Raw genomic sequence first — 18,583 nt, 5'->3', positions numbered from 1 at the left:
ATGTGAAAAGAAGCAAAAAACACAAGAATGCTGAGGAACTCGGCAGGTCTCGCTGTGTCCATAGGAGGTAAAGATTCATCATGCCCATGGCCTCGTGCACTGCCAGATGGAGGAACAACATCTCATATTCTTTTTGGGCATCCTCCAAGCAAATGGCAATAACAGCGACTTCAGTTTATTTATTCCCCCACCCCCATCCATCACTCCCCCATTCCCTTTTCTCCTTTCCTCTAGTTCTGTCTCTCTGTCCTCCCCTTTCTCCCTTTCTACTTCCTTCTCTTTCCTCAGCTCTGTAGTCAGAGAGCCAACCGCTCCTCTAATCAATCCTCATTTTTCCTCTCCTGTCCCCCTTTCCAAATCCAATAATAATTTGGCTGTTAGCATGTGTTCCTTACTCTGCCCTTTCTTCCCTTCTCTTCCAGCCTTTTTATTCAGGTACCTCCCTGCTTTTTGCTCATGAAGAAGGGTGCAGGCCCAAAACATTGGTTATATATCTTTACCTCCTATGGAAACCTGCTGATTTCCTCCAGCATATATGTGTTTATAACCCCTGATGCACCATCAATGACTCAAAAGACTGAAGTTGAGGAAAACTGATGGCATTTTATTTGCAATAGAATGAAGGCACATCCCTGCTTGTTAACTGTACTGAACTCAGGAGGTGGCTGAGTGACAGTCACCTTTGTTCAGGAGCCTGTGGGAGGGGCAGCAGGTACTGTCGGCCAATGGGTGTGCCCAGTGTTGTGAGTGAGGAAACAGGTTTGGTGGGTTTCAAAGTCAAGGACTCTGAACACAGTTTTGGTATGGAAGGATTTTATTTATGGAAGGCAAGTGTGGAAAATGGTAACTGATTCAACACACACACACACACTGAACTGGTATATACAATAATCAAAGAAAAATCACAATCACTATGATGCCCCACCATCCCTTGACTCAGTGTAGGCACAGCTCTATGCTACAAGGGACACTAATTAAATACTCCCAACCCTTTTAATAGTGCACATCTTACCAAGTTTCTCCAGCACCCTTCCATTTTTCTAGGCCTGGAGTGAAACAGGATGGCAAAGAGAGAAAACAAAGAACACTTAGCTCAGTTCCAAGAGAGCTAATCCAATTACAACAGCCAATGGCCCAAGGCCAAGTACAGGCTGGCTGGAGAGTCCAGTCCAGGTAATTTACATGGATCCATGGGGCCAACAGCAAGGTGTGCTCTAATGGGTAGGGCGGAACCAAACCTTGATTGGTAGCTGGTGTGTCCTCTGACTAAGTAGGTGGCAGTGCTGTCATATGACTGCCATAACACTTGCCAATATACCCAGAAAGATAAATATATACATATAGTTGTTTACCATGCACCCTGCAGACTTACGTATTTCAAATGTGAAAAGAAGCACTCACAGAACTATGGAAAACCATTAGTCACCAGCAGTCAACCAGAAAAGGCCCTTTTAAAAATCCCAAGTCTCCGCTTCTTACCAGTTAGTCAAACTTTTATCGATGTTAATATCTTTTCTCTTTTGTTGCTCAGTAACCTCATGTGGCATCTTATCAAAGATCTTTCAAAAATTCATGTTTGGCTTTGAATTTTGAAAGTACAATGTTCTATGTAGACTGTGAATCCTTGAATGATTGTGCAGATGAATAATCCAGAAAAGTTTGTTGGAACTGAGTTTTGTTAAGGTGAGATATGAATATCCAAGTTATTGTTGCCAATCCCTCTCAACTCAATGTGTAGAATTCTGTGACAATTCATGATGGCACAGAGGGAAAAAACCATCTGCAGTAATAATAAAATAATAAAAGTTTAGAGTCTTTTGAATCTGATTTTTTTTAAACCACTATTCATACTGAAGTTTAATCATTGTCTTTTTTTCTGAAATAAACTTGGGCCCTAGTTTGAAAAGGCAAATGTGTGTAATGGTTAGTGCATGGAATTAAAATACAGCCTGCATAGTAGATAATCTACTACAAGTTGATGGGAAATTTTAATTTTGGTGAACTCCCCTCCCTTTTGCAACTATAGTTCTCTCAGAATGATTGGTATCCCATCCTCTTTCACTCCTGAAAACACAAGTGTTAAGAGCTTGAGAGTAACAGTAAGGGGCGGTCACCATGACAATGAAAAGTCCTTCAGGAGTAAAAGCCTCAAAAGCTGCAAATGCTTAGTAGGTCAGGCAGCAAGCACGAAGAGAGACTTCTCAGAGCAATAACCTTTCTGCAGTGCATTTCCTGCTTTGAGTTCATATTTCCAGCATTTGCTGCTATTTACTTTCCACAACTTGCTCATTTTCCACTACCTGTTTCATTCATTCATTACAGGGTAATAAATAATTTAGTTAATGTGGAATTAAATGCAGAAATCCAGTGGTTACTGTCAGCCTTTCCCTGTCGCACTACAGGTTGTCCTACTTCTCAGCTTTTTATGGTGGGGAGAAAAATAAACTGTAATTTGATGAGAACATAGAATATCTAAACTGTTTTTGTTTTAATATACTCTGAATATATGATGTCTAATAGAGTTTTTAATAGCTCACCAAGGCATTATTATTGCTCAAAATACTTTCTGGTCCTAACATTGTAATATTTATATTTGTTCATTAATTCCCTTGGATAGATATTTCAAAGTAACAATGATTTCCCCAGATTTATTCCTGGGAGGAGTAATGTGTCAAGGAAAGCTTGGCTGATTAGATATGTATTCACTAGAGTTTAGAGGAATTAAGGGGGATGTTAGGGAAAGCTACACAATTCGAACAGAACTAGACAGATGAGATGCAGGAAGGATATTCACAATGGCGGGAGAATCCAGGTCCAGACTCTCCAAAGGGTGTACAGGACTGACATAAAGAAAAGTTTCTTCACCCAATGTTCAGTGTGTCTGTGGAATTTGCTTTGCAGAAAACAGACGAGGCCAAATCATTAAATATAATCAAGAAGAAGTTAGATATAATGAGGTTTTCTTAAAATAAACTAAAAAATGATTATGTCACCTTTTTCTTAAGGTATCAAAATTCCAATCTTTGATGTTTACTACAAAATATTTAAATTATCACTGAGACTTGTGCTTTTCCTTCCTTGTTTGTTGACTGCGTCAACTGTTCAGTATACTCAGCAGTTGAATGAAATCACTGCTACCCAGAAACCATATGAGCTCATGTCCAGGCCAAGTACATTGCTGGATCTTCAAACGTACCTTTTTTTCTGAGGACACCTGTGTTATCCCAATGATTTATTCAATGTCTGTTGTTTTTTTCTTTTTATTTAGAATTATTAAAGTTTTCAACAGGCCCCTCATTTCTTCGAATCACCTACTTTTTATCCATGATCTTTTGTTTGATTTTGATTTTAAAATTTTCCAGGATTTTGCTTTTTTTTTGTAGCTTATACTATCCTACTATTTACTTTTTCTTCTTTTTTTCTTTCCTATGATCTGTACTACTTAAAAAATGTTTGATTAAACCATCTTTTCGGTTTGTTCTGTCCCTTACCTCATTAGTCATCCTTGACTTTTTATTTCATCTGGCAACAAAAGCGCTTGCCCCACAGGGATATCAAACTATATTTCATTGTTCTTTTTTGAACATCTCCCACTGATCTTCTGTCATTTTATCCATTAACAAATTTGTCCAGTTTACCTTGGAGAATCTCTATCTCATCACATTTAAGTCAGCCTTATCCAAATCTGGAAGCTTAGTAACTACTTCATGTAAAAAAAAGGACAGGAGTAGGTCACACTGCCTCTTGAGTCTGCTTTACCATTCCAAAAGTTCATTGCCAAACCTGGTCTTGTCCTCAATTCCACTTTCCTTCCTGCTCCCATTATTCTCAATTCCATAAAATCCTAAAAAAAACAATTCAGCCGTTATATTTAATGAACTAGCACCCACAACTCTGAAGTAGAAAAAAATATTTGAGAAATTAAATCCCTCCTCTTCTCATTCTCAAATGGGTGGCCTTGGTTTCATGATCATGTCTCTTTGTTCTAAATTCCCCATCAGAAAAAAAAACTTCTTTCCTCATCACTACCCTCAAGGCAAATATACCCATATTCCTCTAACAATGAACTGTTTCCTAAACTAAAAATTCCTTCCCTCTCTTTGAACTTTCCAAATTCTTTCCATCACTCCCATAGTCCCAATCTAAGTTACAACTAATATTGACATTGATCTTGTGCTGGATAAACTCAGCAGATCATGCAGCATCCATGTAAAAGGTAACCTATGTTTTGTTTCTGGATCTTCAACCCTATTATCTGCAGTCTTTTTTGTTTGATCTTGTTCTTGGTCTCTGTGGATTTTGAAATGGTTGGTCATGCTCTTCTCTTCCAACGTCTTGCTTGAGGAAGTCCAATAGGACTGCTATCACTTGCTTCAACTTTAACCATATCCAGTGGATCTCCATTATTGATCTTCCCTCTCACACACTCATTGGGATCCACCCCTTGCCTAATTATCATTTTTTTATTCAGATACTTGGAGCAATCCCAGACACTGGGTTCACTTTACATCTTTAAAACAGCAGAACAAAGAATAATAATAAAATACTTTTTACACAAACCTGTTTTTGACTTTTGGATGTGCACAAATGATTTACATTTTTTTCAAGCTGTCTTGAATTACAGTCAGTTTTGTGACACAGGAAGTATAATAGTTAATTTGTCTTTGGCAGTGTCCCATAAAATGTAATCTGATGATGACAACATGGCTGTTCAGTTATTGGTTTAATCATGTGTTGACCCAGAGGAGCTGGATGAGATCGCGAACAAATATTTGTCTGTATTTACTGAGGAGAAAGTCTTGGAAGTTAAACAGTAATGCCCTGAAACATACCCTCATCACAAATGGGGAGAGGTGATGACAGTGTTAAGATGGGCACATTCCCAGGGGTAAAACAAAAACAAACCATCAGAGGAATTTAAAGGGTCAGGCAGCAGCTGTGGAGGGAAATCGACAGTTGATATGTTGGGTTTTGACTCTTCATCTGGATTGAAAGAGTAGAGGAGAGATAGCCAATATAAAGAGATTATGGGAAGTGGTTGGGCAATAGCTGGCAAACAACAGGTGGATCCTGATGAGGACTGATTGAATGACATATAATTAGGTGGGGCAGGGAAGGCTGGACTGGAGATAGACAGAGGCTGGGTAATGTGGAAATAATATCCAGGCAGTGGAGGAGGTCAGTATGGAAATGGGAAGGGTTACTGTTGCGCACAGACTTCAGGTGCTCAACAAAATGGTCACCTCTTCTGCATGATGAAAAAAGACTGTGACAATCCACATCATCTATGCCACTCATAATTTTATATGGCACCCCTGAACCCCCTCTGCTCCAGTGAAAACAGACCCATCCTATCCAGTTTTTCTTTATAATTCAAAGTCTGCAATCCCCTCAACATCCATGTGAATCTTTCCTTCATTCTCTCTAGCTCAAATCACTTCCTTCCTATGATATAGTGAACAGACTTGGTCACAATACTCTAGATGCAGTCTCACCAATATGATCAAATGCATTCTAGGACATTGGGAATCTAGGGAACAAATTGCAGGAGCCCTAGCAGAGATATTTGCATTATCTTTCGCCACAGGTGAGGTGCTGGAAGACTGCAGCATGACTAATGTCCTGCCTTTTAAAAAGAGCTACAAGTACAAGCCATGGTCGGATTTGTTTTTTCGATATGGTAAATAGGTTGGTTCTTTTTTTTACACTCAGTATGAGACAGTGAAGCCTTTTTGAAGTAGAATTATGGAATTTTTGGAAGGTTTATTTAAATTTAAGATTTCATTTGATCCTTTATTATTTTTATTGGGATATATAAAGAAATTGAGTCTGGAATTAAAAGTAGATAAGTTCCAGATTGCGTTTATCAGATTAGCACTGGCTGTGGTGAGAAAATGTTTAGCTATTACTTGGAAAAATGAAATTGAATTGATTATTCAAAGATGGCACATGGAGATGAGATCCTGTATCCCACTGGAAAAGATAACTTGTGTAATAATTATTTCTTTTTTTGTTAAGGTGTGGAGCCTGTATATGAAATATATGTGTTTAAATATGTAGTAGAGTATTTTTTTCTTCCCTGAGATGGCACCAAACATGGTGACAGTTTAATTGTTATACATATTAACTCCTTTTCCTTCTTTCTTTTGGGTAGTTATGGGGGTGGGAGAAGGGGAGGAAGGGAATTAGGGGAGAAAATTATGTATATTTGTATCCTTTACTTGATTGTATGTCTTATTTTAAACAATAAATAAAATAAACAAAAAAAAGTACAAAGCATGGAGTTACAGGCTGATAAACCTAATGCCAGTGGTGGGCAAGTTAGTGGAGGAGAGGTTAGTGGAGAGGATTCTGAAAGACAGGATGTATCTGCATTTAGAAAGACAAGGCTTTGTGGCTTTGTGTATTGGAAATAGTGTCCTTCACATTTGATGGAGCTTTTTGAAGAGGTAGCCAAGAAGTTGAGGAGTACAGGGCAATGGATGTTGTCAATATGGACATGGCCCTGCAAGGTAAGTTTGTCTGGAGGGTTAAATCATGTGAGATCTAGGGGGAGCTGATCAATTGGTTACAGAATTAGTTTCATGGAAGGAGTCAGAAGGTGGCAGTGGAGGGTAATTTTTCAGATTGGAGTCTTGTGACAAGTGGTGTGCTGCAGGGATCAGTATTGGATCCACTGTATTGATGATTTGGATGAGAATGTAAGTGGCATGAATATCAATCTTGCAGTTGACACCAAACTTGGTGGTGTGGTGGACTGTGGAGAAAGTAGTCTAAGGCTACAGCAGAATCCAGAGGAACTGGGAAAATGGGCCAAAAAATGGCAGATTGAATTTAACTCATGCAAAGTGATGCTTTTTGGGAAGTTAAACCAGGGTAGGACATATGTAATGAATGACAGGGCCCCATAAGTGCAAGAACAAAGTTCCCTGACTCGGGTGGACAAGATGGTGTAGAAGGCATATGGGACATTCATTTTATTGGACAAAGTCACTAAGCACAAGAGTTGGAACACCATGTTACAGCTGTGCAAGGCATTGATGAGGCTGCATCTAGAGTATTGTGACAAAATTGTTCAGTATACCATAGGAAGGAAATGATTTGAGCTAGAGAAGATGAAGGAAAGATTCACATGGATGCTACAGGAATTACAGACCTTGAGTTATAAAGAAAGACTGGATAGGATGAGTCTGTTTTTAAAGGAGAAGAGAGGGTTCAGGGGTGACGTATAGAATTATGAGTGGCATAGATGAGGTGGATTGTCACAGTCTTTTTCCATCATCCTCTGGTTTCTTCCATGAAGACAATTTTCCATCCATTATGCTATCTCTTCTTGGATCCCATGTGATTTAACCTTCCAGAGCCACCTAAGAACGGAACTTTTTCAAATGCCTGCTATAATCCATGTATATATATATATATCCAAAGCTTCTGCCCTCATAACCCTCTTGATCACATCTTCCAAAAACTCAATCAGATTTTTGAGACATGATCTCCCACATTCAAAACCGTACAGACTATCCCCAATCACCCCCTGTCCATCCAAGTGTATGTATATATTCTCCCTCAGAATCCTCTCTAGTAACTTAACAAACACAGATATCAGGCTCACTGCTTGTAGATCACAAGCTTTTCCCTGCAGCCCTTTTTGAATAAAGGCACAGCATTTCTAATCCTCCAGTCTTCTGGCACCTCACCTGTACTTAATGATGACTTACAAATCTCAGGGTGCCTGTAATTTCCTCTCTAGGTCCCCACAGTATCCTTGGATATATCTCATCAGGCCCAGGAGATTTGTCTACCTTCATATGCATCTGGACTTTCAGCACCTTCTCAACTGTAATAGTGACTGTTCTCACTATTTTACCATTGAATGTCTCAATTTCCCCAGTTCTCATGCCTTTCTCCACAGTAAAAACACAGAAGTACTCATTGAAGACTCTGCCTATCTCCTGTTACTCCACACAGAGTTGACTGCATTGATTCCTGAGATGTCCCATTTTCTTTGCTTCCCATTTTCTCTTCATGTGTGTATAAAATCTTTTGGATTATCATTAATGTTATCTACCAGAGCTATCTCCTGTCCCCATTTTACCCTCCTGATTTCCTTTTTATAGCTTCCTCAGTTCCTGAAATTCCTGCTGCTTATAACTGCCCCATGCCTCCCTCTTGCTCTTGACCAAAGCCTAAGTTTCCCTTGTCATTCCCTAGACTTGCATGTCTGATCCTTCACTCTGACAGGGAAGTGCATGTCCTGGACCCTTGTCAACAGACTTTTAAAAACATTCTATTTTCTTAATGCTCCTCTTCCTTGATGCAATCAATCTGTTCCAATTAACTTAAGCTAGTTCTTGTCTTATACTTTCAAAGATGACCTTGTTCTGAAATTTAGCTCAGGGTCCTGCCCTGTCTCTCTCCATAATTGTCTAATAGAACAATAGTCGCTGGTCCCTAAAGGGACCAATTGCTTTTCCCAATTTCCCAGCTATTTCAAGCATTCTCCTGTGTGCTGGAGGGAGGTTTCCTGAACACATTTGACAAATTCCACCCCATCTAAACCTTTTGTCCTTTGACTTCCCCTATCAATAATTGGCAATATTGAAATTCATACTGTGAAAAAGCTGGCAGTGGCTTCCTAGTATATTTGCACCTCAAATTACAATTAACTACTTTAGGGCTTGTAGTATGGTCTTTCTTGCTCCTCAACTCCACCCATATGGCCTCATAGCTGACACATTTGTAGTGTCACCTCTGACCATTGTTGTGGTACCCTTCTTAACCAATAACACAACAGCCCTTCCTCCTTTACCCCTACCTCTGTCCTCCTGAAGCCACTCTACCCTGGAATGTTGAGCTGCCAGTCTTGGCCCTCTCTTAACCAAGTTTTTGTAATAGCTCTGGCATCCCAGTCATGCCCTAAGTTTATTCACCTTACCTGAGAAGCATCTAGCATTAAAAATGGCACAATTTAAAACCCACAGTTCTTTCTCACTCTCTGCCTTTCTCCTACTTGTAGACTTCCTCTCATTACCCTCCATGCCAACTTTTAACCTTTCACCTGCCTCTGTCTTACACAGGATTACATGAATGAAGATGGACTGTAAAAGCCTGAAATAGAATTATGATTATTAATTTCAGATGGAACTTTGATCAGTACTCTTCTCTCTGATGATCTATTTCAGGCTTTTAATTTGGTGTCACAGCTAATTTTGTGAATTTTTGAATTATTGCCATAAAATCATCTAATTCTTTATGCTTATGAAGTGTTATTGTGGTGAAATGGAATTGAGGAGGAAGAGCATTGTTGAAGGAGCATTAGTGACTCTGAACTCTGAACTTGCCTATTTACATTGTGCTCCACATTTTTTTGAAATAGCAACAAATGTTGGAACTACTCAGCAGCTTTTCTGAACCAAACAAAAAAGTTTATCTTTCAGATTGATGGTTTTTCATCAGAATTGGCAGAATGCTGGTTATCTGAATCTGTTAAGTTCTGTAGACTCTCATGTGGCAAGTTGCAACATGAGGTAATATTCTGTAAGCACACACTAGGCTTTGTTCGAACAATATCAGGAGAAAAGACAGAAAGCTCATATTGGGACTGTGATGCAGGATTAAAATGACAGACAACTGGAATCTTCGGATCTCTTTTGCTCATTGGATAGAAACTCTTTATCTCTCCACAGATACTGTTTGACCTTTAAAGATTTCCAGCATTTTCTCTGTCTTGCTCCTCCCTATTTTTCAATCCACAGTTCCAACATTTTTCTTTCTTTGCTCTGTTTTCATTCAACTGCTTCCATTTAAATCTCTCTGAGAGATAATTTGCCAAGATAGGCATTGTGGTTGGCTGGATCAGGGCCAGCTTCTGTATTGCGGAATTCCATGGCCCCCTCTCAGCAAGCACCTTCACTATTCATTTCATCCAGTATCTCTTGACATGTGCCCAGTAATGGGTTTACCTGCATGTCTCTCCCTTCTTTGTGGCCTAAAGTGTTTTTTTCCAGTTTTGATGAAAAGTCTACAACACAAAATTATTAACTTTGTTTCTCTTTGCACACATTACCTACATTGAATATTTTCAAAATTTTCTTTTAATTTCAGATTTCTAATATCTGCCATTTTTTTCTTCCATTGGACTTTGATAATTTGCTGATTGTAAAAGTATTGCACAAGTATGAATAACATGGTGTCACAAGTATAATAGAAACAGATCCTCTATTAGCAATGATCAGTCAATCCATTAAAAAATTATATGTGTGCATCTGAATTTCATTAAAATAATTTTCCCTTAAGTTGAGCTCCTACAGTACTAAAATGTTCAATTTGTTATAATGGTGTCTTGAAACAAATCATTGATATGATTTTTTTTTAAAAAGTAAAAAAATCAATACACTTCAGTTCCAAAGGGAAAGAACAGGCCTGGGATTGACTTTGCAGCATACTCACATATTTATGCATCAGAAGGTAGTTGGAAACGAATTATCGTCAATCAAGTGTAAGGCAGTCTTTTGTGCTAATGAGCTAAGTGTAGGTTGTGTGCAGTTGTCCGGAAGCCAGCAGTTAAAGGTAACAGGAATATACTGGCATTCTGCAGATAAAGTATGGAGATTATGATTCACCTTCCAGAGCCAACATTAATGTATCAGGCAATCTTACTTGAAGCAAGGCAGCTGTCCATTGATTTTTTTTTAATTATGTGGTTGCATAACATGTCAGTTATACACCAATTTAGCAACAACATGCATATCATTGGAGAGGTCATCTCTAACTTGCTGGCCCTATTCCACCCTCCAACATTTTAGGTTGAGATCAAATGTGAACCAGACATCAAAAAAACTGCTTGTTTTTGGAGGGCCTGATGTTGGATGTTTGAAACATTAAAAAAATTGTAGTACTGTGGAGCCAGCTGGTAAGGGCTCAGGGAGAGCAGGGAGCGGAGACACAGAGTTACCCCATTGGGTCCTACCACCCAGTCCTACTGCTGACTGCTCCATACAAGCTTTAAGCAGCCTTTTAAAGGAGCTGATGGTGTTTTATTTAAAATGCTGTGACTTTGTAAGTTAGTGGCTTGGTAGTGAATGTCAGCTAATAGCTTGACTCCTGAAATGGAAAAAGAAAGATCTAGAAATGATGGAAATAGTGAATGAATTTCAGGGTAGGGTGCAAGTTAGCAGTAAAGTTGATAAAAATGATGAGTTCTGCATGGGTACAGTCAGCAGTGTAACGGAGGAAGAGTTGGGGATGGTGCTGGGGTAGGTTCAGAAAAAAGAGTTCAATGAAGCTGACAAAAAGGCAGGCAAGGCTGGGACCTTGACTACACTGTGATTTGAAGGAACTGAGAGGTGTCGAAAGAGAATCTCTTTGGGGTGAGAACAAGTTCTGCCAGGCAGATGAGAGCGTTGGTAGAGAGGAGCTAATAAGGACATTCTTCTATGAAGAAGAAGAGGTCTTTCAGAACTTCAGAATCAGGTTTTATTGTCATGAACGTGTAATGAAAGTTTTTGTTTTGCGGCAGCAGTGTGGTGCAGAACATGGTGAATAAATAATTATATATTACAAGATTTAAAAAATAAATAAGTAGTGCAAAATAGAGGAAAAAGTGTCCATAGCTTCATTGTCCTTTCAGAAATCTTGATTGTGGAAGGGGAAAAAAGCTGTTTTTGTAACACTGAGTGTGTGATTTCAGGCTCAGTATCTGCTCCCTGATGGTAGCAATGAGAAATGGACATGACCTGGGTGGTGAGGATTATTGATGATCGATGTTGCTTTCTTGAGGGACCACCTCTTTAAAATGTCTCCTTTAAGAGAAAACTAACGTTCATGATACTGCTGATCAAATTTACAACCCTCTCTAGCTCATTCCTGTCCTGTGCATTGGCACCTCCTTACCAGATAGTAATGCAATCAGTCAGAATTCTTTCCACGGTGCACCTGTATAAATTTGCATGTCTTTGGTGACACACCTCAACCTGCTAACATAATCTAGCGTTGGTGTGCCGCCTTCATCATTGCATTGACACAACGGTCATCGACAGGTTAGGTCTTCAGAGATATTGAGACCCAGGAATCTCTACTTCTGACCCCTTTGATGACGTCTGATTTGTGTTCTGGCTTCCCTTTGCTGAACTCCACAATCAATTCCTTAATCTTACTGAAACTGATCTGTCTCACTCCTGTACGTTTCCTCAATGCCATCTGTGATTCTGTCAACAACCATGATGTCATTGGATAATTTGTAAATGGCATTCAAATTGTGCCCAGCCACTCAGTCATGGGCATAGATAGAGTAGTGTGCTAAGCACACATCCTTGAGTTGTTCCTACTGGGGATTGATGTGTATAGAGTCTGGACATCCATGGTGAATATGAGATGGAGTGGACCAAGAAATCAGAAGTTGTCGATGTGGTGAAGGGTATGTGAGTCCTCTGCCTCTCTCTGTCATGTTTCACCTCATTTCAACCACACCAACCTGAAAACAATCTAACATCGGTTTTAAAAGCATGTCAGCTTTGCCCCTGAGCAGGGAACACCCAGGACCAGGTGTACACTAACATTTCTGGAGTGTACAAGGCTGATTCTTGCACCCACCTTGGATACTCAGATCACATATCTGTCCTGCTAACCCCGACACACAGACCGTTGGCTAAATGATCCATGCCAGAGCCTAGGATGATCAGGATGTAGCCGGGTGGGTGGGAAACAGAAGCACTATAGGATTGCTCTTGAGACACAGACTGGAGATGTTTCAAGGAGGTGGCCACTTACAATAGTCATGTAACATCAAGGAGCACACAAGCTCAGTGACTGGCTAAATCAGCAAGTGCATGGAGGATGTTACTGAGATCAAATGCTTTACAACCAGGTCTAACCAGAAGCCATGGTTGGATGCAAAGATTGGGACATATCTCAAGGCTCCTGATGCTGCTTTAGGTCAGGAGATAAGATGGCACTAAGATCACCCAGGGCTGAACTCTCCCATACAATCCAGAAGGCAAAGCATGGGTACGCACAGAAGATCCATGGGAGCTATGTGACACAAGATGCACGTCGCAAAGGATCATGACTACAACAGATCACAAGGCAAGTTAAAGGCAATGAAGCCTCCCTTCCAGATAGACTGAACATCTTCTATACACAGTTCGATGAGAAGAATAGACTGACTCCAAAGAAAGCAATGGTTCCACTGATGAACAGGCCCTCTGCGTAGCTGTAGCTGAAGTGAGGAGAACTCTATTCAAGGTAAACCAACACAAACCAGCAGGGCCAAACAACATACTGGGTTGGGTACTGAAGGATTGTCCAGACCAACTGACGGAGGTCCTTATGGACCTCAACACATCATGCAGCAGTCCATTGTTCCTATGGATTTCAAGACAGCCACCATCATCCTGGTACTAAAGAGGAATACAATAGCAGGCTTCAATGACTACTGCCCCATAGCACTGACTTCCACCACTATGAAATGCTTTGAGGGAATAATAAAGGAACACATCAAAGAGCACCTCCCAGAGACACTAGATCCATTTCAATTGACTGACGGACGGAACTGTTATACTGATGATGCTATAGCCTTGTTCCTCCCTTCCATCCTGACCCATCTGGAGAATGACCCCTCATATGCCAGTCTGCTGTTCTTCAACTTCAGCTCAGTATTTAATACAATCATTCCCCAGAGGCCGGTGGAGAAGTTGTCTTCGCTGTGACTCTGCACCCCTCTCTGTAATTGGATTCTGGACTTCCTAATAGAAAGACCACAGTCTGGGTTGGCAAAAGAATTTTGAGCACCATCATTCTGAGTGCTGGTGCACCTCAAAGCTGTGTACTCAGTCTGGTTCTCCCACAACAGCAACACCAGACCCACTCCAACAAAGTCATCAAGTTTGCAGATGATTCCACAGTAGTTGGCCTCATCAGCATCAATGATGAATTGCACTACAGAGAAGAGTTGGAAAATCTTGTGATATGGTGCAAGAATGACAACCTTGGTCTCTATGTGGACAAGACAAAGGAGGTCAGGAATACCCGGGACAACCATCCTCCACTGCACATTAATAGCTCGATAGTGAAGTGCACCAAGTTACTTGGGGTCCAGTTAAGAAGTGACCTGCCACACATCTCTTGAATTGTCAGGAAAGTGTAACAGCACCTGCTCATCATGAGAATCTGAGGTGGACAAGATTACTAGCCACCATCCTGTAAATTTTCCACTCCATCTTGGCCAGCTACTTCATGGTGTGGTACAGTTGATGTGGAGCATTGGATTGGAGGTCAATCCACAGGATGATTAGAGAGGCAGAGAAGATCACTGAGGTTTCCCTGTCCTCCATTGATGTGATCTACTGAGATCGTTGTTTGAAGAAGGCTTGTAAAATCATTGAGGATCCCTACCACCTTCAACAGAGCACCTCCCATCAGGAAAGAGGTACAGGAGTATCAGAGACAAAAACCACCAGGCTGAGAAACAGCTTCATCCCACAGGCAGTGAGATGAAGGATTGAAATTATCTGCTCATACAAACCCTCCGAGATGCTACTATTTATTAAGCAATATTTATTTAATTTTATACATGTATATAAGTACTCCATTATGTATCATTTGCTTGTATGTGAATTATGTCTAGATGTGTGCATGTTTTGCACCAAGGACCAGAGAATGCTGTTTCGTCCTTGGTCTTGAAATGTTGACCATTTTTTAAATCTCCCACTGATGCTGCCTGACCAAGTGAGTTCATCCAGCAGATTGCGTTTGGCTTAGAATTCTTTGAGGATCTAATTGGGGAATATGTAAGTGAAACAGTAATAATATGAATTTAGATTTTCATAAGATCTTTGAAAAAGTCCACATAAAGGTAGTATGGAGATGTATATGGGATTGGGGTGTTAAATCTTAGCTGGATTGAAAATTGGTTGACAGACAGGGAACAGTAAAAATAAATGGAACTATATATTATCAGGTAGAGGGGCACTTTAGGTATTAGTTTTTGGGGCCCCAGCTAGTTGCAATATGTGTCAGTGATTTGGATGAGAAAACCAAATGCTGGTGACATGAAACTAGGTTGGGCTGCATACTCTGAGAGCAATGCAAAGTGATTTAGACAAGATGATAAGTGGACAAATACAGAGCAGGGAAGGTATAACATAGATAAATGTTATCTGCTTTGTTAGGAAAAATTGAAAGGCAGAATTGTTTTTAAGTGGTGCAAGATTTGGAAATGTTAATTTGCACAGTGACCTCAGTATCCTTATACACCAGTTGTTGAAAGTAAATGTGCAAAGAGGAAAAGCAGTTAAGCAAGCTAATGGTATATTGGTCTTCATTACAAAAGATTCAGATTTATTTTCAAAGTACATACATGACATCACATACAACCCTGAGATTCCTTTTCCTGTGGGCCAGGCATAATTACCATTTATTGGCAGTACAAAACTGTACAGAATGTACTCATGTAAACAATTGTGTGATAGAGAGGAGAAAAAAAAGTGCAAAAGTAAATGAGTCCCTGATTGAGTTTGTTGTTGAGGAGTCTGATGGTGGAGGGGTAGCAGCTGTTCCTGAACCTGGTGGTGTGAGTCTTGTGGCACCTAAAGCTCTTTCCTGATGGCAGCAACAAGAACTGTACTGGGTGATGTGGATTCTTGATGATTGCTGCTTCTCTCCAATGGCAGCATTCTCCGTAAATGTTCTCAATGATGGGAAGGGTTTGCCTGTGATGTCCTTATTACCTTTTTCAGGGCTTTACGCTCAGGGGAATTGGTGTCCCTATACCAGACTGTGATGGAGCCAGTTAGCCCACTTTCCACCACACATCTGTAAAAATTTCTAGGGTTTCCAATGTCATACCAAACTTTCACAAACTCCATGTAGGAGTAAGGATGACATGACACAATTATGCAGGAATGAAAAAAAAGCCAAAGTCTTCCATTTCTAAGAAAGGAGAGAATGTTTTTTTTTATATAGTGTAGGGGATTGCTTAGGAGAAAGAAGAGAAATGATGGTTGCACGATCAGAGGTTACTACAAAAATCAGGAGCGGACCATGCATTGCCAAACTGAGACCACCTGCAAATGAGAGGAACAACACCTCATATTCCCTCCAAGCACCGCCTAACTGGAGGGCATTAACATTGATTTCCTGTTTCTGATAGCCTCCCATCCCCCAATCTATCCCTATTTTTCCTTTCCTCTGGTTGTCTTTCCTTTTCCCTGTCTCCTCCTCCAGCTCTGCATTCAGAGAGCCACCCCTCCCCCAATCAACTCTCACCTTTCCTCTCCTGTCTTATCCATGTCCAATTATCACTTTTCCTCCCCTGCCCATTCTTTCCTTCTCTCCACCCACTTGGCTGCCTTTTACTCACACCTTGAAAAAGGGCTCAGGACCAAAACATTGGTTTACATCTTTACCTCCAATGGACTCTGTAAGACCTGCTGAGTTCCTCGATCATTTCTGTGTTTTCAAATCAGGAGGGGAAAATATGCATTTGAATATAATGAGAAGTAAAATTGCATTATTGGAGATTATAAACACATGGCATTTTCCATTGGAACATTCTAATTTAAAACCAAAATATTTTCCATTGGCTTATTCAGGAGTATTGGTATTCTGGCATTAACAGTGCAAAGAAAAGTATAATTAAGCCCTGATTTATTTTTAATTGTTCAAGAGTCTATGAAAAACAGTGTAAGAAAAGCCCACTAGTGCACATTTAATTTCATTTCTTTGAATTTCTTGATTAATTTGTTTTAAGCCTCCACTCAACTATAACTATTGAAAAGATATCTGCAAAAATTCTCTAAAATACTAGGGATGGCCAGGCAAAATTCCATTATGCTAAATCATATTGTTATCATTGGTAAGGCATTCAACTTTATTTCAATCTTGAAATATTCCTCAAATTAATTTTCACAATGCTTTTACAAAAATGAAGTGCGTACTCAAGGGGTTGAAAGCCTAACGATTATTTGCACATCATACAATCTAAATGCAAAGTTCATCGGTCTTTCTCCAAAAGTTCATACATTTTCCAATTAACAGTTAATATGTGAACAGATATAAAGTCTCATTCAATAGTTTATTTCAATAAGTATGGTTTTTGTTGTGTCAGAAACTTAATCTAATTATTGCCACATTAAAATGATATAAAGTTGGAAAACAAGGCTATAGAGGCGATACACAAAAGTGCTGATTATGCAGTATCTATGCAGGGTACTTCCTATAGAAGCTGTGTGACCTGCCGTTCTCCAGCCGTTTTGTTTATTGCTTTTCCTAAGCTTTTTGCCTATATATTCTTATATTTGTTGGGTCCTGATCTAATTTGCTCCAAACCATAGTGATAATTCAGGCACTTCCGTTATTGTCTACTTACCGTCTCACTGCATAAGTATTCAATCATAATTGTTGATGGACAACCTCTACCTTTCACATCACAGACAATCCTACAACATTAAACTGGAACCATTGCCAATTTCCCTCCAAAGAGAGTACCTGATCAATCGAGTTCCATCAGCAGCTTGTTCTTTTACTCAAGATTCCAGCATCTGCAGTCTTTTATGTGCTGGACAATAAATGTTTAGTAAGGTCCTCCTGTCATTTGCTGTGGTCTCCCTCAGAATTTTTTTCTCCCTCTCTGCTAACATTGGGAGTTTAGCAATTTTTTTTTAATTTTTAAAATTTACATAACATTCTTTTTAGTTGTGATCCCATCACAGATCTTTGTGAAATCCATTGACTTGATTCCTACCACTCCTGACTCTCCGCATTCTTGTCCTGAGGCTCAGTCTTTATCCATTCTGCTACTTGCAGCAAGGTCAATTTTGTCATTTAATAAAAAGTTGGATAAGTGCATGGATGTGAGAGTTATGGGCAGGGAGCAGGTTAGTGAGACTAGAGATCATTTAAATCAGTACAGACTCGAGGGGCCAAGATGGCCTGTTTCTGTACTGTAATTGTTATATGGTTGGCACATGACTCTATGTTCTCTGACCTCATTAATTTGTCCGTTATGAAGCACCTTATTAAATGTCTTTTGAAAATCTAGATAATGCCTGCTGCATTAACACTGTCCAGTCTCTTGGGTAACTCTTCAACAATTTTTCACTGTTTCATCATTCTAGACCTTTCTGTTAAAATCTATGTTTTTTTTTTCTACTTTTTGATTCTTGAATTTTCTTTAATTCTGTTCTTTAGCTGGGATTCCATATTTGTTCTATTGATGTTAACTTGAATGATCCATAATTCTCCGGCCATGTTATTCTTATTTTCTAATACATTTGCTGTTCTCTGCCACCACATACGCTAATTATTACAATTTTGTAATGATGTTAAACACCTCTTGCTGGAGAAACTTTGTGGGATAATCAGCATCAATGTGTGTGTGTGTGGCGGGGGGGGGGGGCGGGGGGCTATCTAAAAGTGTTGACAGAAAACATTTGAACTTGGGAGTTTATTCTCTTTGAGTTTGGTTCTTTATATATTACTTTATTCCAGTGCTATAATTCCACTGCTTATTTCAACATCGAGGACATGTCCATCTAAGTCATGGGTAAACGTCTGGTAACACTCATCATGTAGTTATAAAGGTATT

Source organism: Narcine bancroftii, chromosome 1, assembly GCF_036971445.1.
Source record: "Narcine bancroftii isolate sNarBan1 chromosome 1, sNarBan1.hap1, whole genome shotgun sequence".
NCBI lineage: Eukaryota > Metazoa > Chordata > Chondrichthyes > Torpediniformes > Narcinidae > Narcine > Narcine bancroftii.
Note: the sequence above shows the minus strand (reverse complement) of the source record.